General features: G+C 45.9%; 1 protein-coding gene across 2 annotated transcripts in view; it reads right to left on the bottom strand.

Annotated features, from left to right (window-relative positions):
• EDAR (ectodysplasin A receptor) overlaps positions 1-25,887 on the bottom strand; it is a 91,310-nt gene extending 65,423 nt beyond the window's left edge. For both annotated transcript variants that reach the window (XM_074332312.1, XM_019715001.2), the window contains exon 1: positions 25,637-25,887. The gene's annotated coding sequence lies outside the window, so the exon portion shown is untranslated. The remainder of the gene's footprint in view (positions 1-25,636) is intronic.
• Between the last annotated feature and the right edge of the window lie 2,077 nt (positions 25,888-27,964).

The following is a 27,964-nucleotide window of genomic DNA, read 5'->3' as shown; positions in this document are numbered from 1 at the left end:
TGATAAAAAGGAATCAAGTCATGAAACTCTTCCCCTAAACCAAATGTGAAACCCAAAATATGGGAAATAAAAGTTCTTATTCTAACTAAGAGAAAGACAGGCCCTTTTGGAAAGAAAACTGCAGTAAACAGTGACTGAAATGAGGATAAGTTTTAGACAACTAAGATACTTCTGTTTAAAGAACCAGGTTTCTGTGAGCAAAATAGAACAGAAAATAGCAAGTCAATTCTAGGGGAAAATGTTGTAGATAAATCCATTTGAGAGCTTACAAAATACTATTAGGTTGGTTTTGCAAAAGTAATTGTGGTTTAAAAGGTTAAAAACAATTGCAAAAACCGCAGTTACTTTTGCACCAACCTAATAGATTCGACACTGTTTGTGTTAGGCTAAGCTCATCGCTCATTCAGTGAGGGTAGCAACCCATAGGTGGCCATCCATCTACCAAGAGACCTAGTCCTTCCTCATCAACAGAAGCTCCAGAGAACCGTGGACACAACATATGGAAGAAATTCCACCAACCACGTTGCTTGACAGACATACTTCATAGCACATTTAGAATAAAAAGTAACTCACGCATTCTAATTACATCCTATACAATTTTGCTTAATATTAAAAATATATTTTTAATAGTCTAGGGCTCTTTATCCTCAATAACATACCATACCTATTTTACACTAACTTCCTAAAAACTGACTGTTATTTAATATTCCCCCAAACACTTAAAAATTGTCCCACCAAATCAGAAAATGTGGGTGTTTGTACATATGGGGGGGTGGTGGTTCTGAGTCCCCAAAGTGTCATGGTTATATCTTTTAATGATCATGAATGTCCCAGTTGTCCCCAGATACAGGTCTTCTAGCAAGAGAAATTGCAAACACAGGAAGATCCTTAGAAGGCTTTCACCCCATGAGGATTTTCTCCTCCTGAGCTACAGGCTTTAGAGGGATTTGGGTATCTTCCTCTTACCTTTGGGAGTCTGTGCACTTCTTTCATTCTCCTTTTAGTGACTGCTACAGTTGAAAGTCTCCTTTGCCCTTCCTTGGGTTTATGGTAATTGAATGTTTGATGTAGGAGAGGTGTGGTTCTCTGTGTATTATTGGCAGGTGAAGAGAGGGAGGCCTGAGGTTTTATCACATCACAGATGAAATTCAATATTGGGGCCTTTCATGTCTCACAGTTCACCTCCCCCAACCCCTCCCTGCATTCGCCCTCCCTCCACCTTTTTTTTCTGTAACCCCCCCTTTACCCCCCAGGCAAAGATATATTTCCTGAAAACTGGAAAAACCAGGTACCAGCAACCTCAGATCAGTGCTAATTAAATTAGGTTATAAAATTCAGGCCCAGTTCCCTTATCTGAGTGACACCTTCTACTTTCCAACTGGGTTCTTAATATACACAATTAAAGCACCTGACATCACCATATCCTTGGATCTAATGCAGTTTATGCCATTAGCATATCAAAGTGTTTTGATCAGACTGACTTTGAAGCAATCCTCTCCTCCTGGTCTTTTGCGCACCCCCCCTTCCATCTCATGTATCAAATTTCAAGCACTCAAAAATGTATCGTGTAGCATTTTACTTAGCTGCTTGAGTTCTGTCTTTGTTATTTCTATCACTAACGTTTTTATTGGATCATCTTGACAACGAACACATGAACTGTGGGTGAAGGGTTTATTATGCTAAGAGTGGCATTAAGTCACTCGGAAACTTTAAGAAGTGCAGGGAAGGCCACTCCCAGGTTGAGCCCCTTTGGGACATTCCTCATGGCTCACAGGAAGTGCCATTATGTAATGTCTCACTGGGCCACTGTGCAGTAATGTGGGGCCAGAGCATGGGGTCTGTGACCTCAGCAATGCATCGGCTCCTTTCCTAAGGCGATGCCAAGAACCTATGAGGAGGAAGCTGTCTCTTGTCTGGACACGTTATAACAGAGTTCTATTGACTCTAGTTCATTCCAATAGTAAGGGGACCCATGTCATTTCAGGAACACCCCAGCTACTGTACTTGGTGACAGGGCTGCTGAGTCACCTGTGTTGGCCCTTCCTGTGGAGTAGGGTGCAGGGGTTCATGCTTGCCCTTCTTTTGAACTGTGTGTGAGTTTCCACTTGAGGGAGTCCGGAAGCCCGCCCTGGAAGGTAACAGAGGAGGGAGGACCAGTTTGCTTGGAACAGAGGGCACTGGCTGCAGGAGCCCTGTGGACTACTGTCCTTGGCTAAGTAGCAAAAGAAGACAAACAGCTCCACGAACATGGCAATCAAAGCCATGGGTGGAAGAGCAGGGGAGCAGAGAGCCAGATCCCCTTCACCAGGGTTGACCCCGGACACCAGTCCAACTTGTATTTTTGAAATCTAGTCTCTGGGATAATCAGTTGTAGGTTCATATTTCACAGAGAAAACCAGAAAAAAAATTAAGAATATCAAAGGCTAGACTTTTCTTTTACTTCAGCACTTCATGTTCTCCCCGAGGCTGCAGTGAATGTACTGTGGAAAATATGGTTTGAGGGTTTTCAGGCTAAGAAAGGGAGCAGAGGAAAGGGGAGGCCTGCTTCTCTCAGGTCTTTAAAGTTAATGTTTACGCATGTCTTGCTTGTCTTTTCATCCTCTTTTATTATCAAAGAGGTTTATAACAGTGCTGTGTGCAATAAGCAACTTCCTGACTTTTTTCTGCTAAAACAAGTTGGCTATAGAACTTAAAAAGAACTGGGTGATATCCATGCATGGAAAGTGCGTCTGTGTAGAAAAATTTAAGGTGGGTTTGATCCTTTAATTGCTTCAGTTTTACCTCATAAACCACTTTCTTTTCCCCTTTCCCTCAAAGCTTCTGATGATACAATCTATTGGGTAAAACTAGACTGTGTCTTTCCATTTGTTTGAGGGTTTCATGTGTGGATTGCTTAAAAAGGAAAGTGAGAGCCCACCAAGATAAAATCCTCTTCACCATAACAATGTTACTGAGAACAGCTACTTCGCAGAGACAAAAGGTGGAAAACCCTAGAGATTAGCAAGTCTAAGACCTGTCAAATCTGGCTCTGTGGAAACAGAGCCCCCTTGCCCAGCAGCCAGTCACAGAGCAGAGCCTTGTGTTCACTCACACGCGGGAGAGACACCTAGAGGACAAAGCATGGATGGGTGGAGAGAGCATACAGACATGGTTCTGAGCATGCGCCCCTGTCGCTGGACAGAGTCCTGCATCCTGGAAGCCCCCATTCCTGGGCACACTGGGCACTGCAGTGAGTGCCATACATGGGCTATCTCGTGGGATTTTCACAGATCAACATGAGGGAGGCGCTGTTATGGATCTCACTTTACAGATGAGGAAACTGAGGCTCAGAGAGGCTACATAACTTATCTAAGGTCATAATAACTAATAAGCAACAGGTTGGAAACTTTCACTCGTGGTGGGTGATCCTAATGCACGATATTTTGGGTATTTATCTAAATACCAGCTTTTTTGGGGGGACACTGAGCCCAACATGTAAGAGAATTGAAGTTTTAGGAGCAGCCGTGGCCACAGCGGGGTGCGGAGGTGCACACCACCTCCAGGTGGGCCTCTGGGTCAGCAGCTTTCTGCAGATCAGGAGCAGGAGCCCATTCTCTCCTCAGACTGTGGTCCACAGGCCGGCTACATCAGCATCACGGGAAGCCTGTTAGAAGTGTGGGGTCTCCACCCCTCCCAGGCCTACTGAGTCAGAACCTGCATGATACTAAGAGGCCCACTGATCCCACTACACACTGACACCTGAGATGAAATGGACTAGAACACAGGTCTCCAGGTTTATTATGTTTTTTTGGCTGCACATCCCTGATGGTATAAATATAAAAATAATAAACATCATATAATACGATAGCCTCGTATACCTAGTATACTAACATGCTATGTACATTGTACGAGGTCTGACAATTAAGTTCGCGAACTTGTTGCAATGATGTTGCTAACCTTTTTTTGATATCGGAGGGATTATTCATTATGAATTTGTGCCAACTGGACAGTTAACCAAGTTTACTATTTGGAAGTGCTGAAAAGGCTGCATGGAAAAGTTAGATGACCTGAACTTTTTGCCAACAATTTATGGTTCTTGCATTTCCATAATGCACCAGCTCACATGGCACTGTCTGTGAGGGAGTTTTTAGCTAGGAAACAAATAACTCTCCCTACTCATGTTATCTGGCCCCCAATGACTTCTTTCTTTACCTGAAGATAAAGAAAATATTGAAAGGAAGACATTTTGATGACATTCAGGACATCAAGGGTAATACGACAACAGCTTTGATGGCCATTCCAGAAAAAGAGTTCCAAAATTGCTTTGAACAGTGGACTAGGTGCTGGCGTCGGTGCATAGCTTCCCAAGGGGAGTACTTCGAAGGTGACCATAGTGATATTCAGCAATGAGGTATGTAGCACTTTTTCTAGGATGATTTTGCGAACTTAATCGTCAGACCTCGTAAATATACAGAAATATAGAAAGTAAAAAGCATGAGGCTAAAGATGCAATAAGCAATATTTATTTACTAACAGTGCAAAAATCCTTTTGGTTGTTCAAACTTTGAAAACCAGGGTCACAGCATTTCATGTTGGTAAAGGGGAGGTTTCTTCTCAGTGGTCATACCATAAGGAGCTGTGAGAGAACAGACCGCGTAAAGCTCCCTGTGGCTTGTTGGGGATTGAAGTGGGAGGGCCCAGTAATATCCTTCCTGTGGTCCTGTCCACCACCCAGGCACAAATTCAGGGTGGGGGTGCCCTCAGCAGCACCGCAAGGCGGCATTCTGGCGTGAGTGAGGCCTATCTGTCCACAAAGTCCTGCTAATGCGCATGGTGCTTTCTTCCTAGCTGCAGGGTGAGAAGCGAGCTGGCACCTTCTTCCATAGCACTGTTCAGAGAGGGCTTGTTTCCTTTCCCCCTCTAGGTCTCTCCGGGTTACAGCTTGACCCTGACTCAAAAAAAATACCCAACAATTGGAAATCAGCCAATCTGGAAGGGTAGGTAGCACAGCCGTCTGGTGACCCTGGACTGCCCAAGATGACTTACTTTTTAGGGTAGGGTACCCAGGAGTGGCTTTGCTGTGTATTGTGTGGCCAATGCCCAGGCACTGTGAAATGACATGTCAGTGTGCAGATTTGGGCCTTGTAGAAGAGATAACCCCAAAGATTATAATTTCATTGCTCAGCAGGACCTTATGTAGTTTTATTATCTTAACATTCTTTTAAAAAATGCCTCTAACTATCCACTTCCTCAGAGGGTCCTGGAAGCAGCTTTGCCATCTTTTGGGCTCCCTCATTAGTAGTAAGCTGACTAGATCCCTGACACAAACTCAGTTATGCTAGAGGAGAGCTGTGGTTCAGCTCCTTGACAGCTCGATTTGACGAGGCCCAATTAGAATTTGTGTCTGCTTTAGTTGCTCCTCTTTATCTAGAGACTGGGCTCCTTCTTTAAGAAACAAGCCTGTAGGACAAGGCCCCCTCTGGTTGGATGTGTCTAAGAGAATGCATGAGACCCACAATAGTTTGATGTTTTCCCTTCTTTTACCTCTGCTCTTCTCTCTGCCCTCGGTCCCAATCCCTAGCACACCTATTTTAGATATACAGTTAGAGTCTGTCTTTTGAAGACCTCATTTGATTTTACCCATTTTTCCCCTTGGTCTTGTTGTTGCTGCTATTGATTTGTACGACTCATGGGTGTGATGGCTGAAGACAGATGGCTTACATCTCCAGTGAGAAGAGAGCAATTAGCACACTCATGAATCATGCATTTGTCAAGTGTTTAGGGGGCCAGACCCCGACTGTGAGAGGCCTCCAAGGACAGATGGGTCACAGCCCTGAGGATCCAGTGGGGGTGTCCACTCAGAAGCAGACAATTATAATACAATTTGGTGAGGGTTACAAATTTATCTTTATTCCCTTTATTTCTCAGAGTAATTTTCGATTAAGTACAGGAATTTTACCTTGAGTCATTTAAAGAAAAGGTGCTTATTAACTGCCTACTAAATGCACAGCACTATTTCGTGCTGAAAGAAATACAAAAGAAGTGAAAGATGAGTAAGCCACAGTCCCTGGGGCCTCACTGTCTAGTTGGAAATACAGTCAGAAACTTATAAAAAATGGAAAATAACAATGCCAAGCAGTGTGTGATTAAGAGCAAAAGAACAGCAGCGAACAAAGTTGTGCAGGGACCCAAAGGGAGTGAAAGGATGACAGTCAGAGGAAGCTGCAAGGAGAACTGGAGTTTGATCTGGGTCACAAAGAATACACAGACTTTAAACAAAGGAGGAGAAAAGTATGAGAATCGCGAACGGAGGGACAGTGCGTGAAAGTTTGAGTCACAGTTGAGCCTCAGCTACTGGCAATGAGAAGAGCCTGACTCAGACAGAGGACTTGTACTGTCATGTGGAAGATGACGGTGGGGGGGGGGGGAGGGCAGGATGTGGTCAGCTTATGAGGGTACCTTAGGTGGTCAGCTGCTGGGGAGCTCACCCTCGCACCATCCTGGGAGATAGTTAGAGCTGGACAATCTGAAGCCCCACCCAATGAGTCAGAATCTGCATTTGCACAGGACCCCAGGTGGTGCACAGTAGAATCTGAGAAGCACTTGCTCAGGATGTGAGAAGCCAGGTGTTTGTAATCAGTGACAGGGCAAAGGAAATAGTTCAGGAATATTAATCTGTTAACGGTGTATAAAGTTACCCCGAAGAGAACCTGAAAGCCAGGAGTGCAACTAGGAGTCTGTTTCAGTGGCTGAGCAATGAAGTGAGGATGGTGCTGACGACATCATCTGGAATATGTTGAGGTCTGAGAGAGGGCAGAGCACCTGGATGGGCCCTCAGGAGCCAGATTGGGGCTGGGAGGTAGATGTGAGCACGGTCAGTCCACACAGAGCAATGAGCCCAGGAGACAAAATTAGTTCTAAGTGAAGAGAAATCCAAGGAGGACCGGGGTTCTGCTGAGAACTGAGGTTCTGGGAATCTTCCAGTTTCTCCCAACTCAGGGGACAGGAAGAAGACCCAGCAAAGAAAACAGCAAAACCATAAGACAGAAAGAAGAAACACTAGGGCAATGGTTACTTGCAGCTTCCATTAAAATAAATCTTACCAGAATTTCCATAAACCTAGAATTTTTCACCATTAAAATAAGTTCTGAAAACACACTTCATTAGTGGCACCAAGAAAATCAGGCTCACTAAACAATAGAAATATCATCTTGGGAATATAGTGTAAGACTGAACAAATATAAATAACAGATCTGCTAATTCTTTTCATTCCCTGTGGAAATAGCTACTGTGTAGTAAAACTCCTGAAAGATTTCCAAAGATCATAGGAGGTCCTGAACTTCTGCTCCCTCTACTGTGTTGATGGGAAGGAACGATGCTCGTGGTGGAATTGCAGTGCAGGCAGGTGGCTTACCCGAGACAACGTCGCCACCTCAGCTCCTGGAGCTTATTGTCTGGGCCACATATTGAGCACTTAGGTCTTGTGTTGCTATTTACATTTTCATACTTATGTGTTCCCTCTTTCACTAGATTCTTTGCTCTTTGAGAGTAGGAATTAACTTTATATTTCTGCACCTTTCTCCCAACAACTAGAAACGTGCTATTATGAGTGTAGCCTGTGGAATGCATTGCATTACATGGGAGTTCCTTAGGAATGTGAAATCTGCGGCCTCACAGTATCAAAATCTGCATTTTAACCAGATCTTCCGGTGATTCATGTGCCCATCAAAGTTCAAGATTATGACTCTAGACCCATAGTCTTCAACCCTTCCAGCCCAATAGCATCATTGGGGGAGTTTTTAAAGACTGTGGAGTTCCTGGGCTTCACCTCAGATCAGTTAAAACGGGATTTCTTGGGTGGGTTCCAGGCAGCAGTATTTTTCAGAAGCTCCCCAGGCACTCCAGTATGAGGCTAGGAATCTAGAAGAAAGCTAGACACCAAGTAAGAACTGGGTAAATGTTCAGTAAATAAATGCAGAGAATGAATGAATGAATGATAAGGCATGAGGGCGGAGGGCAGGCTGTTAGATACCTGATCAGCTCTCTTGCTTTACAGTCAGAAGAATCGAGGACCAGAGATATGAAGTGATTTGCCTAAGGTCACACAGCAGTTAAAGAAAGCTGGCATTAAACATCAGGTGCGGTGGTTTAAAATGTGACACGGATTCTTTGACAGTGTGACACATGTTTAAAATGTGACACAAGTTCGTTAATGCTGCCTTCAAAACATGGAGTCTAACTCCCTTCCCTGTGACTGTGGGGTTGGTGTTCGTGACTCACTTCTAACAAAGAGAAAAAGAGCAGAAGTGACTGTGGGCAACTTCCGAGACAGGGTCATAAAAGGCATGGCAACTTCCTGTTCTCGCTCAGATCACTCAGCTGCCAAGTTGTGGGGACACTCCAGTGGCCTCCCCTGGTGAGGAACTGAGGTCCAGTGGACAGAGTAGGCGGGAAGGTGGACAGGAGCTGGAGGAGAAGAAGGAACTAGGACGCCCCCACTGGTAACCCAGTGGTGTCATCAGCATCCTGTGACAGACTCACCGAAGCGAGTAGCCAGAACAGAGACTTGGGCTAGTGTAAACACACGAGGACGAAGGAGCCGTGCAGGATGAGGAGAAAAGAGGGAAAGGGGAGGAGGAGGAGAGTCCAATCTATAGGATATAAGGCCGGGGTCCCAGAGATGTCGGTGCTCCCCACCCTCGGGTCAGCCCGCTCCACGCTTGGAGTGTCCTTGCTTTGCTCATGAACTTTGCTGTCTGCTGCTTGCTTGACTCCTGTCTCTTGATGAATTCTTTCTTTCAAGAAGACAAGAACCAAGGAAAATCGTTCCCGGTGACAGAGCCAGCAGCCATGTGAGCGACACTCCTTCCTGCCCCAGCCAAGCTGATAGATAGTGCAGCCCCAGCTGACTGCCCCCTCATGAGACTCTGAGCCAGAACCACCCAGCTGAGCCACTCCCTGAACCTAACCCTCAAACCCAGTGTGAGACACTAAAGGTCTGTTGTTTTAAGTTGCTAAGTTTTGGGGTCGTTTGTTATGCAACTGGGTGTTACACCTTTGAGTCCTCCACTGTTTCATCCACACCCAGTGAGACATCCATGTGGCACTCTCTTCTGTTCCATAGAACTTAAATCGACATGCTGACCTCAGTTCTTTAGAAACTTAGGATTTAAAGCAGACAGTGACAATGAAATCAAAATACAGAGGGAGGCAGGGTGCTGGGGTAGTGCGGTCACCCAGCCCGAGGCCAGGCAGTCATGCTGTGGTCCCCACTCCTTACTTGCAGCCCTTCAGGCATCTGCCCAGCCCTTCTGGCTAGCTTCCAAGCCAACGTGCCAGTCACTGCCCTTTTCAACCTTGCCAGGCTATGGGAGTGCTGGGGGCAGGGCCCGGTCAGGCTGAGGCAGCCTAGCAGAGAGAGAATGTAACCTTGATTCAGAACAGGATGTCTGGCCCTGCATGCCAAGGGTTGGCAAGCCCAGTGTCTGAACAAGGTTGATGAATTTTGCCCCTACTCTGCTAGTCTTGTAGCTTCGGCTGTGATTACACTGGAGTGAGAACTTGTCTGGCTAATTTGAAAAACAAACAACATCCAGTTGATTTGTTAATGACCAAACAATGGCCAATGGCCCAGAAAGTAGATGCTGAGACCCATAAAGGAGGTGAGCAGAGATGGCCTCAGGCAAGGCCAGCCCTGGCTGGGGATGCTCTGTCTGTATCTCTTCCTCCATCTGTATTGCGCTTTCCCCACCCTGGCTAGCTAGTCTCCCCTTGGCCTTCTAGAATTTTATCTAGAGCTTTCTGAGCTGGGCATGCCCAGAGCATAGCAACTGGTATCCCAAGTCTACTGTATTTCCTCTGAGGGTGCTCTGCCAGGTGTTTATAACTCTGCCTTTTGTGACAACAGGTCATCAGAAGCTAAATGGTTCCTTCAGGTCTGTCTGAGGCGGGAGGGTGGTGCAGCCAGAAAAGCAGCCATCAGCCCCAACCTCACAGCCACTGAATCCTGAGGGAGACCCAGAGGCCAGGACTCAGCCCAGCCCCTTTTCTAGTGCCCGAGGACACCTCGGGCCTGACCTCTGGCTGGGAGCAGACGCCTCTGCGTCTCAGTTTTGCATTGGAACAGTCCCAGCCTGCCAGCGGTGGCTCCTGGAACTCTCAGTGCTTTTCTCCCCCTGCCTGCCAAGGTGCCAGCTGCCTCTGGGGGAGGAAAAAGAGGAATGCAGTTTCCTGACAGCCTGTTGGGAGCCCAGGGCTGCACACAGTAGCCATAGCTTGCACGTCGTTCCACACTGACTCCAAACACTGGAAACTGTCTGGCGTGGAGCCACAGGCGTGGCTTCGAGCTCATGGTAAAAAAGAAAATATTAGAATTCTAAAAGGCCCTTTAATATTGGGCTCTTCTGGATGCCCTACTGGCCTTTGGTTTTATGTAAAGAACTCAACAACTTCTAGGGATTCAAGATTAGGCCCTGGGACGTTTTTAGTACAAGGTTCTTATCCATTATACACTAAGTATGGAGCTGTAAGCCGCATCTTTGTTCATAGAAGGCTCAACATTCCCCCACAGGGAGACAGAAGATCTATCCATTCATTTTCCAAATAAGAGCAATAATAAAAATAAAAGGTGCCACAAACTCATTGTGGATTATGTGTGAGAAGCTGGGGCACCTTCTTTGCAAGCATTGTTGCAATCTATACCACGAAAAGTAGACATTATTCCCATTTTACCAATCAAGAAACTGAGACTCAGAGGAAGAGAAGGAACTTAAGACAGCTATTAGGTTGGTGCAAAAGTAATTGTGGTTTAAAAGGTTAAAAATATTGCAAAACCGCAATTACTTTTGTACCAACTTAATAATAAGTGGCAAAGGTGGAATTCTAGCTCTTTCCACCCCCCCAAGCTGCCTCACCAGGGACACACTGAGTAACTGCCATTTGCACAGTGGGCTTTAGCCTTTCTGAGCTTGCAGGATTCTGGTGGAGACTTAGAAGGACTCAGAGGCAGTAACTCAGTCATCCCCTAGACCAGCTGGGCAGCCATTCTGCATCCTCCTTCAATGAGCATCACCTTTACACCTCACCTAGAGAAGCAACACCCTTCCCTGAATCTGCTTTTTCTCTGAGCCAGCCCCAAGGGGAAGGACATTGCCTGTAGGCAGGGTTCGGGGGCAGCAAGAGATGGTACAGCACCCCAGGAGCTGGTACCTCCTCTAAGCCTGAAGAGGCAAGTGGGGTGAGTGGGTCTGAAGCCAGGGATACATAGGGCTCAGGCACAGAGGCACCGGGAGCAAGCGGCACGGACACCCTGACTAATACCAGCCTCCTTTTGCCCTCTGCCTCCCGCTTGGTCCTTTTGTTGGCCAAATCCAACTGGCGGCCAGAGGGTCAGGGAGCCTGTTGGTGCAGCCCATGCAGGGCAGCCTCCTGGGCACAGACCTGGGCAGAGAGTGGGTTGGGGGAGAAACGGAAAAGCCCTGAATAGTGAGGGTAGGACCTGTGTTTTCCTAGTCCTGGGGGCGCCAGCCTGACATATAGCAGGTGCTCCTAAGAGCGGGCTGAGAGGATGGGAACAGGAGTGAGTGGACATGTAAGCACAGCTCATCCTGCCTCCACCCCAGTCCCAGAAGCAAGGTGACAGATCCCAGGGCAGGAAATGGGTGGCCAGCACCAACAGGCCTTGGGAGAGAGCTGGGTAGCATGGGATTGGGATCTAGGAGATAAGGAGGGTGGAAAAGCCCCTGGCAGAAAAGCCCCTGGTTAGAGCCCAGTGGTGGCCGGTGGGAATGGCCTGGGGACACAAACTGATAGGTCCAGCAAAAGAAGGCCTGGCACTGTCTACCTGACATACTTTTGTCAGGTGATGTCTGAGAGAGTGGGTGTGGGAGTTCGGGGAAGGGGAGAGTCAGCTGGCTGATCTGCTGGCGACAGACTAGACAATAACAGGACTTGCCATGAAATTGTTCCCGAACAAGTTAGAAAAGTCACAGCAGCCCTTATCTGCTTGTAGTTAGATACAGCAGCTCTCTGAGGCCATCAGACCGTCCTGCAGGGAAGGACCCTGGCTCCTCCCACCCAACCTGCTCCTATAGAGGAAGGGTTGACATTCAAAAAGGAGAGGTTTTCATTGCTAAGGAGCTCTTTATTTTGTGGGCAAGAGGCCCTGCCTCGTTGGCCAGTGCCCCAGAATTTTAGATGATGCCAGGGGGCAAGTGCTAAGTGACAGGACATCCACCCTATTTCTAATTTGGAAGGTAATAAGCAATTATTCAGACTACCAAGGAGCTGTGTGATAAAAGAGAATTAGACGGACATATATGGCACACATGCCGCACGTGCCACGCACTGTTCTCAGCATTTTCCACGTACATGTTAAATCATGTAGTCCTCAAGAATGCAGGTGTTACTATGCCCACTTTCCAGAGGAGGACACTGAGGCACTGAGTTAGGAACTTGCCCAAGTTCACTGAGTTTTCGACGGGGAAGACTGGGATTTGGATGCAGGTCTGGCTCCAGGGCCCATTCTGACTTCTAGGCTCTCCTGCCTCTGAATGTGTTCCAGAAAGATGGTTTTAGTTCCAGGCTGGGGCTGTTCTGCGGGTGGTGGAAAATTGCATTGAGCAAAGAGGAAGTATCTGAGTCTAAACAAGGGATTCTTATTAAAATAAACCTTTTACTTTAGAATAGTTTTAGGTTTATAGAAAAGTTGCAACTATAGTACAGAAAGTTCCTGTGTACCCCACACCTAGTTTTCCCCTTTGTTAAGCTCTTACATTGGTATGATATATTAGTTATGACTGATGAATTACTATTGGTACATTCTTATTAACTGAAGTCCATACTTCATTCAGATTTCTTTAGTTTTTACCTAATGTCCTATTTACCTTGTCCCAGGATCCGATCTGGGAGGCCACATTACATTTAGTTATCATGTCTCCTTAGGCTCCTCTTGGCTGCGACAGTTTCTCAGATATTCCTTGTTTTTGATGACCTTGACTGTTTTGAGGAGTGTTGGCCAAATGTTTTGTAGACTGTCCTTAAGTGGGTTTTGTTTGACATTTTTCTCATGATGAGACTGGGTTATGGGCTCGGGGGAGAAAGACCACAGAGGTAAACTGCCCGTCTCATCACATCCTCTCAAGAGTACATGCTATCAACCTGACTTATCACTACTGACACTGACCTTGGTCACCCGGCTGAGGCAGTGCCGGTGGGACTTTTCCACTCCAAAGTTACTTTTTTCCCATTTCAGACTGTCGTCTTTGGAAGGAGGGCATCATGAGTAGCTACTCAAGGGCTGGGGAGTAATGTTCCACTCCCTTGAGAGGGGACTGTCTACATAATTTACTTCAAATTCTTCTGTAGTGGAGATTTCTCTCTTCTCCATTCATTAATTTATTCATTCACTCAATTTATTCATTCAATCCTTTATTTCTATGGACATTTATTTTAAACTTTGGATTATAATCCAATACTACCTTATTTATTTTATTGCTAAAAGTAGTCCAGCTTTGGCAATTGGGAGCTCTTTCCATTGAATCCTGTATCCTGTTGACATACCCCCATTTTTCTGAGTACATCCTTGCTTTTGGACATGATAAGTTGCCCAGTCTCGTCTTGCATTTTTTCCTTCCCAGCTCCAGGATGAGCCATTTCTCCAAGGGACTCTGGTTCTTTTATTTGAGAATAGCATTAGAAACCTGGACCTGGGTGCTGGGTGAGGTGAGTAGATATCTGAGGGTGCCCTGAATATGTTACTTCCCAGAGTAGGAAAGAAGGAGCTCCTGTGTGTGGAAGTAAGTGTGCTGTGACAATAGGTTGACAACCGTGCGCTGACAAGGCTGGTAATTCACAACTGGCCTGCCCTTGCCTTTCCTGGAATGGATACGGCCAAAGTGAACCAAAGTGGCCTGGACTTCTAGCCACGAGGTCTGCGTATAGGGCTACTCAGTGTTGCCCTCGTGGCCTCCCTCAGGGGGCCAGTGGCCTTTCACCTTTGGCTCTTTGAGGAGCCTGCCCTGAGTAGTCTTTAAATAGAAAAATGATTCCAGGTGATGAAGGACTTGGCGCATGTGCAAGTCCCTTCTTCCAACACCTGCTTCCTCAGCTTGAAGACACACATTTACCTTTTCATTGGAAGAGTCTTTGCTGTTTCAATCGCTGAGGAAGCCTGGAAGATTCTCTCTAATGAACAGAAGACTTTAGAGCCCCCAGTAGCAATGGGCTTTTAGTGTTTGTGAAAGGCCAGTAGGGCTTTTCTGGGCTTCAGTATAACTCCTGCTGAAAAGGGGGAAACCATTGATTGTTTTCTTTTCTTGCTCAATCTCTCATTCACACAAACGAATGGCTTTCTAAGCTCTTATTAAATGCAAGACATCATACTGTATGAGGAACTAGAGTCAAATGGAATGTCTTTATTCTTATTTGTAGACAAGGTTTATGTCATCTGCAGATATAGATAATACCCCTCAAGGAGCCAATTTCTAACAGAGGAACCCCAACCATCTTCATCTGATAAAACTGGGGTGCAATGCAGTCATTCTTACTACTGCAAGGGCCTCAGCCCAGGGAAGTGCCCAGCACAGGAAGGCAAGCAGAGGTCCCCAGAGGCTGGGCTGCGAGGGTAGAGCCTCCGGGTAAGGTCTGCTGGGCGACTGTCTTTACTGAGAAGAGCTATATCTTTTTGAAACCCATTATTGGTCTCTGCAGTACAAAAGGGCCTTGGTGGAGTATAGGAGTGGTGTTTGAAGAGGTAGAATACACTACTCAGGCCTAAAATGCCCATCACATCTCTGTAGTTCTCAGTAATCATCTTGTTAGGTGCCCAGGTCTCTCTTTAAAACTAATTAAATATGTGCGCTCATTGAAAAAAATCACGAAAAGACTGAACTTGGCAGTTTCTGGCTCTCTTTGCTAGCCTGCATGTTTGTAATATTTTAAAAAAGACTCGGTTTCACAATGAATTTCTAAAGAGTGGGTATCCAGGCGATCTTCATGTTTATGGAACACACAGATCTCCCTAATAGACGCTGAGGTTTACAGCACTAGGAGAAGTATTTTTTGCCGTTTGTTTGTTTTTAACAGTGATTTTTATCAATCATTAGTTTTGACTATTAAAATAGTAGAACTAACTTGTTAGAATCTGCGACGCAGGAAACTAGGATGAGAGGAGATGGGTTTTGAAGCAATAGGAACACCAAACAGTACCCAGCATTGGGAGCAGTTCAGTATGGAGACAGTCTATCTGTAAAGCTAGGGAACATCCAGAAAATCCCATTCTGAAAGCAGGAGGGCATCAATGAATTTGTTAGCACAACTGCAAATTTGGTTAAATTAAACCCAACAGGAGAATAATCCACACACAGAGCAGAAGGAAGCAGATAATGTAAACGCAAATGAATACAATTTGAAAGCTTTCCAAAAGGAAACCATTAACTCTCAAGAGTTTTCATCAGGGGGCGGGGGTGCATGAGGAACAGACATTTCCGATGAGGGCTCAGATGTGTATTTAGTAAGCCGAGAAGTGCCAGCTTCAAAAAACGTTCAGTGTTGCAGCAAACAAGATTCACCTACAGCTCACAGACGCTGAACTATCCAGTGATGCCAAGGCCCCTCCCCCCTTCTCACAGCATTTCTTTATCCTGCCTCCCAAGTATTGAACTCATGCCTATGGAACAGCCCTATCTATCCTGCTGGTGGTTAAGGGAGAACCTGCAGCTTAGACTCCAGGTATGCAGGAAGTAAATGTATCATGCAGTAAGGGAAGGTGAGCACCAGGTTTGCCTGTCCTTAGGTGAGGTGAACCTCTGCCCCCTCCAATACCTTCTTTGGTCAGGGCCCACACTCGGCTGCCATCTGCCCCTCACTATTCCCTCTTCCTCAGCCTGGTCCCAGCCACATCCCAAGCTATTTTGGTTGTTGCTTTACACACACACACACACACACACACACACACACACACACACCCCTCACAGCACCCCATAGCAGCTGGGGGTGGGTTGAAGAGCAGTGATTGTAAAGCATCCCCCACCCCAGGAATTCTAGAACAGGGACTGCATAATTCAGAGGAGCTGTTTATCCAGAACATGATGAATGAGAACCTGTAAGGGAAGGGTGGGAAAGAAATCCCACAGGGTGGGAAGGGGGCTAGAGGAAGCCGAGCAAGGCTGCTGAGACACAGGGTTGTGGGGAGGAAGACTCCCTCCTGCCTCCCTCCCACGGTTAGATTAATTATGAAGGATGTAGATGGCAAGAACTGAAGTCCCATAGGGGCACTCCTGCAGAATTGAGGGAACAGTAATCAACAGGCCAAAGCCATTAAGGCTTGTCTAGGAAGGAGAAGCTGTGGTTCCCTGTGCCCTGATCGACTCTAGAATTACTGGTCCATTGAATGAAGTTTCTTCATTATGACCGTCTCACATGAACTGTTTCCTGATGGGCCCGTGACCAGGCCTGAGCTCAGACTTGCAGCGTGTGAGGGTTGAGGGCAGGTGAGGAGGGGACTGCAGCCCTACTCCCTGTGACAGAGCCAGGATAACTTGCCTCCAGAGCTTGCTGTGGGTATGCATGTAAATGTGGACACTTGCCCTTAATAACACCAGCCATTGTAAAGTTCCGGGGGTGGGGGTGGGTGGAGGTGATGGCAGGGATGAGGGGATGAGTGCGTTGCTACTTTCTGTGTTCTTAACCTGAAACCCAACTACGTCGATGTATCCTAGTTATTCTTTAACCTTAGCTCGTTTCCTCCTCTTCCCTATTTGCTTCACTGATTCCCGACAGATCTGCAATGAAAGAATCCCAGGAAGGCTCCCGAGTGTCACATCCCGAAACCCCTGCAGGGGAGGGGAATGTGAAACCTCCCTGTGAGGCTCTCAAGCACACACAAGGAAATCCCCCTCTCCAGCTCTGGCAGGCACGCCTGGCTCTGGGCTCCGCAATGACCCATGTTTTTAAACAAAGATTTGTTAGGTACCCAGCAAGTTTAGGCTCACATACATACGATGATATTTATGTTATATTGTGGGTGTAATAAGTGATCAAGGCTCTACACAGGCGTTTGGGGGCGGGAGCTGTTATTTTACAGAGTGGGGCCAAGAAGGGTTTTTGTGATAAGGCCACTTATTAGCAGAGGCCCGGAGGGAGTGAATGAGACACACAGAGATGCTCCTGGGCAAGAGCATTTGGGGCAGAAGGAACAGCAGATGCAGCACCTTGCAGCTGTGAGGAGCAGCAGAAAGGCCTGTGTTGCCAGAATGTGGTAGGGATGTCACTAGTGGGGGTGGCAATGAAACACCGTTCTCCAGGCGGCTTGCAGACCCTGTCTTGTCCTCTTGGTGGAGCCCCCCCTTAACTGCAGGGTCCCACTGGTATTCAGGATCCTGGCCAAACAGATAGGTTGTTTGAGGGGAAGACGGACAGATCAGATGGACTTGATCTCTGCAAAACTAAAGTGAATGATTCATAAGTAGAGGCCTCGCTGACAATATTAAATTCAGTCCACGCATGTATACAGAGTGTTGGCAGGGCTTACAGTGTTCCTGTCCTGTTCTAAGTGCTTTCCCTGCCTCCCCTGATTTAAATCCACTTAATAATCCTACGAGGTGAGTAATATGTCCTTTCACAGGGAACCCAATAATGACTGTCCACAGTCCCACCACCAGCACATGGAGGAGCCAGGATGGGGACCCACGTCTGTCAGACGCTGGAGACTCTGCTCCTACCCCCCTGTGCTCCTACACTGCCCCAGCCCTTGGGATCCTTTCCCAAGCGATGCCCACCTCCTTAGGCCATGCCCACTCTAATTGAAACCCAATAGGACACGTCTAGCCCAACATAGAGAAGAAAGGTCCCTGACGTTGCAGCAGATCTGGTTTGTCTTGGGCCTCTGACGCTGCCATTGTGAGGCTGCTGGGCCTGTTCTTGACCTTGGGGGAACAGAAAGAGGAGGTTCTGTTTTCTGCCCTAGCTGGCAGCATCTGACTGTCCCAAACAACACTTGTGTAGGCTCTGGGGCCCAGCCAGCAAGGGTGTCTGCTGAGCGATCTGGGGAGCTCAGAGATGTCTGGGGTTTCAGACATCTGTCTAGGTAGAAATTGTGCTCTACTCCTGACATGGTTATGACGTAAAGTTAAACTTCAATTGCAACAGCACACCTCATCCCGGCTCTGACCTCTGAAGGAGCTCATGGAAAAGACACCACGTTGAAGTCCATGAACCTAGGTGGAAATCCTGCCGCTGAGCAGGAGAGAGCGCTTGGGCAAATCACCTCAGTGATGATAATCTCTTTTACAGGATTGTTAGGCAGATTAAATGAAAACATCTGAAGGTAATAACTGTCCCATAAAGGTTGATTGACATGAACACCTACTGAGTACCTACTAGGTGCCAGACATAGGCGAGGTGCTAGAGGCTAGAGGGGTACTCCTATGTAGATACGCTCCTCGTCCTCAAAGAGAGCACAGTTCAGGTAATGGAGGACACAGACACTGAAGAGACTAATTATAATACAGTGCAATGTGGTCAGTGCCATTATTTCTATTTCTTATGTGAATATGTCTTTCTCTTCATGCGTGACTATGTGGCTATTTGTCCTGTTTCTTCTTTTTGATACTCTGCACCATGAGAACAGGAACCAGGTTTTCTTCTATTTCTTTTAGATCTTTTTACAAAACCTTGAGCAAGATTTGGGGTACATGATCCTGTGGTAAATGCAGTGGCCTCTCTAATTTAACAAAGAAAATATTCAGAGAGGTCCTGGAGAAATATTCTTCAGGCCACAGGGGAGAACTGGAAGGACAGCCCTGCAAACCCACTGTCCAGCCCACACTCAGGGAGCCTATGATCTCCTGCCTAGAACCAGGGGCAAGTGGAAGGATGCTTAGCTGACCGAGGTCAGCATCTCCAGAGGCCCCCATCTTAGTGAATTAATGCCGCAGGAGGCAAAGAGCCAGTTCCTCAGAGAAAAAGGGACACTGCATTTGTCAGTGTCTCAATTCTGTTTATTCTGTAAACACAAGGAGGAGCTCAACACTCTACTGTTCTTGGTTTTGCAATCTTCACAAAATAAATATTTGCCTTCAAAAGCAACAACTGCGATAATCATCACGGTAATATTCTCAAGCACCCTTTCTCTCACACACGCCAATCTCAGAAGTCAAGTCAGAGAGCTGGCTGTGTGTGGTCTGTTTAGATAATGACTTTCATGTGTTAATTTCACATTGGAAACCAACTGGCAGCAATTTTGCAGAAAGTTTGGTCTCTTGGTTTACGGAGTTCACTCAAAACCAAGTATCCCAAGGCACTGGAACATCCCATCCCTGCCTTAGTTTCCTCTGTCCATAAAATGAGGAGCGAAACTGCTTACATAAGTGTTAAAGGGGGGACCAAGACATTTGATCAGATCACAGTGGTCGTAGGAACAGGGCTGGCCTCTGCCAGAGGCTATCGGGATTGATCAGAGGACTGCAGTGTGTTCACATATCTTAGGGATGGTTCTCTCTCTTCAAATCTAAGAATGAGTTAAAATTTAAAAAGGGTTCTGCTGAATTTAAATTTTATCGCCCATAAAGGAATCCATTAGCAGAAAACCACACTGCAAATCTAACAATGCACAGTTGACTTGTGCTGTTTACGAATGCTACTCGGTGCCCAGCGGCCACTGCAGCCTTTCCCGGCGGCCCCCCATGGAGATGCTAGCTGTCTGCAGAGGTTGGAGCATTTAGACAGCCACATCCTCAAGGTGTCCACCATGATCGATTTTCTTCATTATGGACAGGAAGTTTTAGAAACAGCCATTTCCAGCCATTATTAAGGATTAAATCTTGAAGGAAATGAATCTTGAAGAATCCTCTGAGATGCCCTTAAGAAAGTACAGTGCATTTCAATATTTTTAAGGATTAAGGTTTTTCTGGGCCAGAGGTAATGTTTGTTATGCAAGAACACAGTGCCTCAATCAAAATATTAAACCTTAAAACTATATCTACCAGGTAAACAAAATCAGCCAAACCAATAGACATTTGCATCCCATCCAACCACCCTCCGTGGTCTCGGGCCTTCCTGTAGTGTCAGGAGCCCGGCCAGATACCCAGCTCCTCTCTCACCCCTCCTTATGCTCTCACTGCTCTGGGCTTCTCAGAGACAGGCAGGGTCTCTTCCTCGAGGCTGACTTCCTGCCCAACTGATCTCCATGGTCCTGGAACTTGGAAGGACATTGAACTTGCCAGGTGCTGGCAGTTGCAAGCTGGACAGGGCAGTGCAGCCAGGGTCCTCCCGAGGTCTGTGGGCTATCGTGTGAAATTGATCTCTAGGTTAGTTCCTCAATGGCACACCTGGAAGAGGAGGCTTCCTCACTGAACGAGTCAGTGCTTCTCTGACTGCCCAACTCCATCTCTCTCCCCTCAGAGAAGTGCTTCTCTGAGAAATAGGGAGTGAGTGGAGCTCGCTGGGAGCTGTGGGCTCTGGGCTGACTGTGGGAATTTGGGGTAGGGCTGCAAAGGGATAGAAGACAGTGTTTGACTCTACAAGAATGTAGAGTCAGAGCGTTTTCTTTTTAGTTTGACAGTTTTAAGAATGTACGCATGGGTTTCAAGTTGGAGTCTTTAAAATTTTTCTCAGAAAGGGCCCCTTTGCCATTTGTTAACTGCAAAGAGAGCAGATGTTGGATTGAAAGGGACCATTCCACTGCCATGCCAATTTCTCCTGCCGCCCACCCTCCTCTACACAGCAGCCAGACCAGCCCTCTCAGGAAGAGGCTACCTGGAGATCTGACTCAAGGTGGGTGCTAGTGTGAATGGGTTTCAAAATATAGTAACAACTGAAGTGCTATGGGCACTGATGGCCACAGGCCGACATGAGGCATGAACCATTGTGGCTGAACTTCTGCCAGGAGTTAATGTACAGTTTTATTTGCCCTTCCAACACCCTTCATGGAAGCCTGGACTCTTTACCATGGTCCCTGTCCCAGCATGCTCTGGCTTCTCGTTCTCCTCTCATCTCCTCCTGTTTTTCCCACCTTCCCCTCTGCTGTAGCCACACTGCCTTCCTGCTGGTGCTGGGATGTCTCAGGTTCATCCCATCCCTGGGGCCTCTGCTTGGCTCACTCTCTCATTTCATTTAGGTTTTGCTCAAATATCATTTTTCTTAAGGTTTTGCTCAAATATCATTTTTCTCACTTTGATCCCAAGCACTTTCTCTGCTTGCCCTGCTTATTTGTTTCTTCATGGGATCTAATGTTTCTGAAGTTACATTCTATCTTTGTACTGTGGCTTCTCTCGACATTAGAATGTAGGCTTTGCAAAGCAGGTGTTTGCTCTCACCCACGGTGCTGCCGTGTCACTATACCCAGGATGGCGCCTGCCATGCAGCAGAGGCTCAGGAAAGAGCTGTTGAATGAATGTATGTTAAAACCACTGTGAAATCCTACCTTCTTCTGTCTCCTGTGCATGAAGTTTAAGGCAGATGGAATTGAAAATATGGCAACATGGACATTTTAAAAGAAAAGATTTGGTCTGATAGTTGTCAAAACTGTGACCTCTCAGTTCTCATTTGCACTCTAGATTTGTGTGTCTTTCTTTAAATCTTAAGAAAGTGCTTTATATCAGGATTAAAGTGTTGTTGGCAGAATTATCTCCCTATTATTTCCAGGAGACTAATACCTTATTTCAGTATTTGGGCTCACCTTTTAGTTGCTTATATCCAGCCATTGAATAGTATCATTTAACAGTATCATTCTTAAGGGATCTAGAAATACCGCAGCTCAGCTTAGCTTCCACGCACTCTGGGCCTCGCCGGTATTATTAATGACAATATAGTTGTGACTGTTACTGGTCTACTACTGATCCCATCAGGGCTCCCCAGCCAAGGCACCTTCCTGCCATGTGTAGAGCACAGTCTGATTTACTGGCTGGTGAAGTGACTTGAGATGACACGAGCTCACTAGGTGGCATAGCTGTGGCTATCAATGCAAATGCATCTCCCTGTGCGAGGCTCGTTACCGTCCACCCATTTTCCACAGTGATCTGATTTGTCAGAAATGGAAAACAAAGGCCTCCTGGTTAGTTAAGTGTGTTAGCTATATGCACCAGGAACTTCAGGAGGACCTGGGCAGAGGGCGAGGGTCTCCAGCTTCGCCAGCTGTGTCTGTTACACCATGTGGCCAAAAAGTGTGTGTGACATCCCCGGGTGCCCAGGCTTTAAGAAATAACACGTGTCTCTGCACCCAGAGAGGGTAGTTGTGCTAACTGGAATTTATTTGCCTGTTGATTAAGGGTACTGAGGTGTTCGGGCAGCCCTTTTCCCCCCACTGTGTGATGAGAACAACTGGCGACCTTTTTTTGACACAAAGGATCCCATTCATTCATTGGACATATTTTCACTGAGTGCTCACTATGTGCAGGAGAGGATGCTGGGACTAAGGACACCTTGGAATGTAGGAGTACCGTATGTACTATCTGATAATTGGGCCACCCTCCTGCCAAGACCCAGGGCGAAGCTTTTTCCTTAGCTTTGATTATATAGGGTTAACAACCCTTGGGCAATGCTTTGTGACTACCTTAAGGACAGACAGTGATGAAAAATTAAGTCTGGTCTCAATTGTTTGCATTAACAGAGGCCAAGGAGTTATTGGGATTCCTGAACCCCAAAAGTCATTTGAAAATTTCTCTTAGTCATTAGACTATATTAGATTGAATCACCTGAAATTATTGATATTTTACTATGTTTATGCTATATACAAACAGCAATTCATATTTTCCTCTACAGTATTTCTTCTATTACCAATCCTTTATTTGGATAGCTCACACAGGAAACAGATTGTTTCCTCAAAGAAGGAAACAGAGATTGTTTCCTCTTTAGCCCTTGCCTCTGATGAGGACAGGAGGCCACCAAATAGTGTGGTATCTGGACTGACATCACCCTGGGAAAATGACATATGCAAAGGGGAAGATTTACACATTCTCCCCTAACTTTTACCTGTCGTTGTCATGGCAGCTTCTCCAGTTGTCTTTACAGAAGCAAACGTATTAGTCTGAGGCAATGGACAAAAATTCTATTTCAGTCCTTCTAATTACAAGTTATATAGCACGATGCCTGGGCATTCTAGGTATGCAACCTATGTCAGCTGTCATGGGTATCACAATCATGATTAGGTATATGGCTTTGGGCAAGTCACTTAACCTTTCTAATCCTCAATTTCCTTATTTGGAAAATAGGGAAGCCATGCATGAAAATGCTTTGTAAAGTGCTACAGAAATGTAAGCCACAAATTAAATGACTGGACATCCGTTTGTCTTCCTTTGCTCTATATTTTAAGAAAATAATAATTGGGGATTGAATAAAAAGTCCTGCCCATGATATGTAAATTAAAGGAGAGCATGGTAGGCTGTGATGGCGGCACTCTCAGAGGCAGGGGCTGGCCCTTTGTTTCCTAATTGATCTAATGCGCTAAGTGAGCTTAATGTAAGTTAATTAATGATGTTATTAACTAGGGTGGAATTACCTAGGCAGAGCCTAAAACAGCATCAAAGGAACGAGCAGGCAGGTGTCTCTGGGATAATTGAGAAACCCAGGGCCAGGAGGAAAGCTGCTAAGAGGCGTGCAGGCAGGACACTGAACAGGCTGAGGAGGGAACCCACCTGAGGGGCTGAGCCGTTTAATCATCGGGCTGCCTTCCAAAATGCCATCCTGTTTACAGCTACTGTGTTTGAATTTCATATTTTCTGGAGTCTTTGAAGCTGGGGTCCTGGGCATTTCCTTGAGAATGGATTCCAGTTTTTGGAAACCACAAAACTCACCTGAACCCAGGAAGGAGACTCAGGTAACCTGGTTTCTATCTGTGGTCCTTTGAGACCTACGGAACTTCGGATGAGAAGATGCTCCCCAATTAAAAGAGTCAACTCAATTTTGTGCCCTGTGAAATGGGGAAGGGGTGTAAGACCAGGCCTGTCTTCACTTCCCCAGCAAACACTGGGCTGCTGCCTGTGGCAGGCGCTGTGCTAGGTTCAGAGACACAAAGACGCTTAAGAAAGAAGGGTGAGCCCCTGACACGTCTGAGCTTCGCAAACACCGGGGTGCCAAAAAATATAGATACACATGACTGGTACTCATCTTTTGTTATTGGTATATATTGAGTATTACAATTTTCATACATTTTTTTTCCATTCTTAAAATGTGTATTCATTTTTTTGGCACCCTCTGTATGTGTCGTCAACAAAATGAAAATGCTGCTTACTTTTAGAAACCAGGTAGTGCCCATAGAGTGCAAAATCAAATATTTCAGGGAAATTTTATTTACTTTTTTCTCCCAAAGACATGTGCTTCCAGGATTACTTTCCAAATGTGCTGTCACAAGTTAACAGAGTACAGCCTGGCTCACTTAAGGGTGGGGAGAGAGCAGAGCAGAGCAGAGCCGAGACCTCAACCAGTCTTCACTAGGGCCCCCAATCTTCTCCTCCAGTGATGAAGGGCACACATGGGACATCCTCAGGACAAACGCAAATTTCCAGCTTTGATGAGGAACTCTCTTTTTTGGTGGACTCTGTCAAAATGTAACTTTAAAGGTTGTAAGTGGCTATGGCTTAGAAATCTCAGAACATCAAGTCGGGCAAGAAATATTCTCTATCTTAATTACTTGAATTGACTCCTTTTCTCTTTTTAGTCCATTATAGCTTTTTTTGCCTCTTTCATATTTTGAAGTGGCTGCAGTTTCACTCTTGGCTAGACGGGTCTCAGAAGTGCAACTTCAGAACCACAGTGCAGCGGTTAGCTGGAGAGCAGAGGAAGTAGGGCCTGGTCTTCCTACGCTCCCGTCTTCTCTCCGTTCTCCATTCCTGTCATCTCATATCCCAGCGTTCCACCAGCTCTGTCCAATTCCCCTGACTGACAGGGTTTCTGCTCTGCTGATTTGTCATCTCACTCCCCACCCTTTATTGCTTTAACTGTCCCTCTTGAACCCTCACCTGCTGTCCTCTCTGCCAAACTGCCCCCTTTCTCCCTGCCCTAACACCTGTAGCCTCCAAAGTAGGAGAGTGATTGCTGCAGGATGCTGGGGGATCAGAGCCAGGTCTTGTGCAGGAGCCCAAACTACTCCATGATCTGTCAGAGCTAAGAGAGGAACCTCTTGGCTGGAAATGAAAGTCTCAATCATCAGAAATACATACCCACCCCCTCACTCCCTGCCCCCCAACATAGGGGTCATGACCTCGGCTCTCAGACTTGACTCAGAACTGTGCCTGAAAGGTCTCTTAAAGGGCACTGTGGGAACTTAGGGGTGGGGCCCAGGTACAGAGCTCAGTTAAAGTCCCAGCTGCTGCTTGCCTTCCTGTGACCAGACTATCGGGCAAATCTGAGAAACACATTTTCGCGCTCTCTGGAGACACCCATTGTCCCAGTGGCCAAATCTGAAATCCCGCTAAGCACTGAGTTTAGCTCGCTAACCGAATGGCAAAATAAGGTTTCTTATGTTTTTCTGAAAACAAAGGAACAATCTCAGGTCTTAGAACTGGTAGCACAGACGTACGGTAATCGGGAAAGCTTGTTCAAACGCAACCCAAATATGACACGCATTTCAAAAATGCACTCAGGCTGTTTTGCAGCCCCTGACACCTCAGTCTCACACACAACCTAAGAGTTTAGAAAGCCAAAGAGAAGGACCAAGGCTTACCTGGACCTTGATGGATGGTCAGTTTCTAATCCAAGCAGAAGATGGTCTGTAAAGAAAGCCACACAGGGTCCTGTTTTGGGCCACCAGGTTTCACAGGCGGCCACGTGGCAGTGCTCTCAGAAGCAGATGCTGGAGGCCAGCAGAGCTGCCTGGGGCAAGCCACCTCTCTGGTGTCAGCCCCACTTTCCTTCTGTTCCAAAGGGCTTCCCGGGAACTCTTCCTTGACTGCTTGCTCCGTGCTGTCTGTAAGTTCGGAAACTCAGTCCTTACAGAGGGGCTTTCCCTGGCTGCAGACTCACCTGCACCATCTAGAGGCCTCTCCCAGCACTGGCAATCCTAGAGCCTTGCTCTGCAGGTTAGCCCCCTCTGCAGCCTGCCCAGACACACACACCTGGCTTTTGACTTCCTGCCCTGAAAGACACCAGTTAGAATCTGTAAAATCATCGATTTGTTTTTGTGGAGAAGAAGTCTTGTTTCTATCAGAACAACCAGAGCCTTTGAGCACTGGAGTGCTAAAACCTAAATTAACATTAAAATGCTATTAATCAAAATATATTCCCCAAGGCCCCTCCTCCCCCCTACTGAGATGGCCACAGGATGGTTACATCCATTCAGCGTTGAAACTTGCTGGCACATTCCTGTCCTCCCTTCTGCCCACCCCCACATCTACTGCAGGCTTTGAGTCACCATATATCCCCCACGTAACACCAGATAATTATATACTGGGGGAGCCAAAAAAATGTATACAACCGGACACTTTGGTAAACATTGCTCAAGCAGTAGTTCGCTGTAATCAGAAGTGTCTGGATGCTGATGGTAACCACTTTGAGCACCTCTTGTAAATGCAGAAGTCAAACGTGACTTGTATTCATCTTTTGTTATTGGTCTATATTGAGTGTTACAAATTTAATACAGTTTTCCTTTCTTAAAATGTATACACATTTTTTTGGCACCTCTCCATGGAACTCCAAACCACCATATATACCCTATATAACTCCATATAACCACATACACCCCATTTAACTCCAGATAACTAGGTATATATATCTCATATAACTAGATAATCAGGAAGATATATGAAACACAAACAATTTGAAAGGATATTGCCTTTCGGTATTAGTTGATTCTTTCTCAAAAGTTAAGTGATTAGGAAAACAACCCAAACTTTAAAAGATTCTAATCTCTCCTGCCCCAACCACACTGACACAGGACTCAGGGAGGAATAGAACTGCTCCTCTAGGCTAGATTTCTATCTTCTTTTCCATCTTGTCCTTTCTGCTCTCATACAATGTAATTCGCCATCAGTAAGTAAACAGCTCAATAGAGTAATAAACACAAATGTGTGGGATTCAGGGTGAGGATCCTGAATTAAAGACTCTTTCTGCCTCCAGGAAAGTTGAGCAGAACCATATTTACCCAAATTACTTGGCCAGTGTGGACAATTAATCCAGATAATGTAAATTCCTAAATGAGAATTTTAACCTGAATTTTCAGGCTTGGTTATTTATATTGTCCATGTTCAGCCCAAACTGAAGGTTTGCAATAAATCAAAATTACCAAAAGTATTAAATTAGGAACCTAGGAAATGAACAGAAAGTAAGTATTCTGGGCTAATTTTTCTATTGAATATAATTTTGACTTTTTGGCATTTTCATTTTGATAAATATGTTTTGAAGCTGGAGATTATTTTAGGTGTAACTTTTTTTCTATTGGAAATTAAATGGTGACTTTAAATTTACCAAAGACAGATGACACTGATGTTGCCAAAAGAGAGGAAATAAGATGGGAGAAAAAATTAGAATGGATACAGAATATGGATGCTGTAGTAGAAGCCAAAGACATAGTATTTTCTCTTTGCAAAATCCAGAATGTTATGCCATTAAGAAAAGTCGTAGGTGGTTATGCTTGAAATTTTTGCAGTCATCATATTAAAATAAAAATGAGTCTACAAATTAATTCAGTTGATTATGAGAAAGAATGAAAAAAGAGAGATTATTGCTTATCTTCATCATTTAAGGCTCCAGAGCTTTGAAGATGCGTGATTTTCTGTTTTGTGCATTTCTTAAGAGACTGAGGCTGAAATAGCAAAAGGTTATGAATAGCATTTTAAAATAGGAACATGAATCAAGAGAACAGACTATGGTTGGGTGAATGGGGTCTCTTGGGGCTGTGGAGAATAGAGTATAATTTAGAGCACATGCTCTATGAACATAACTGAGCCCTGGCTTGCCTGCCTCCCCAGTCCCCAGGCCCTGCCCTTTCATGGAGTGTGCACAGATACACAGCCCCAGCAGAGGGACCCAGCAGAGACCTGCACCATGATAGGGA

This window comes from Rhinolophus sinicus, linkage group LG05, assembly GCF_036562045.2.
Source record: "Rhinolophus sinicus isolate RSC01 linkage group LG05, ASM3656204v1, whole genome shotgun sequence".
Classification (NCBI taxonomy): domain Eukaryota; kingdom Metazoa; phylum Chordata; class Mammalia; order Chiroptera; family Rhinolophidae; genus Rhinolophus; species Rhinolophus sinicus.
The sequence above is the reverse complement of the archived record's forward strand: the minus strand, read 5'-3'. Positions and strand labels throughout refer to the sequence as shown.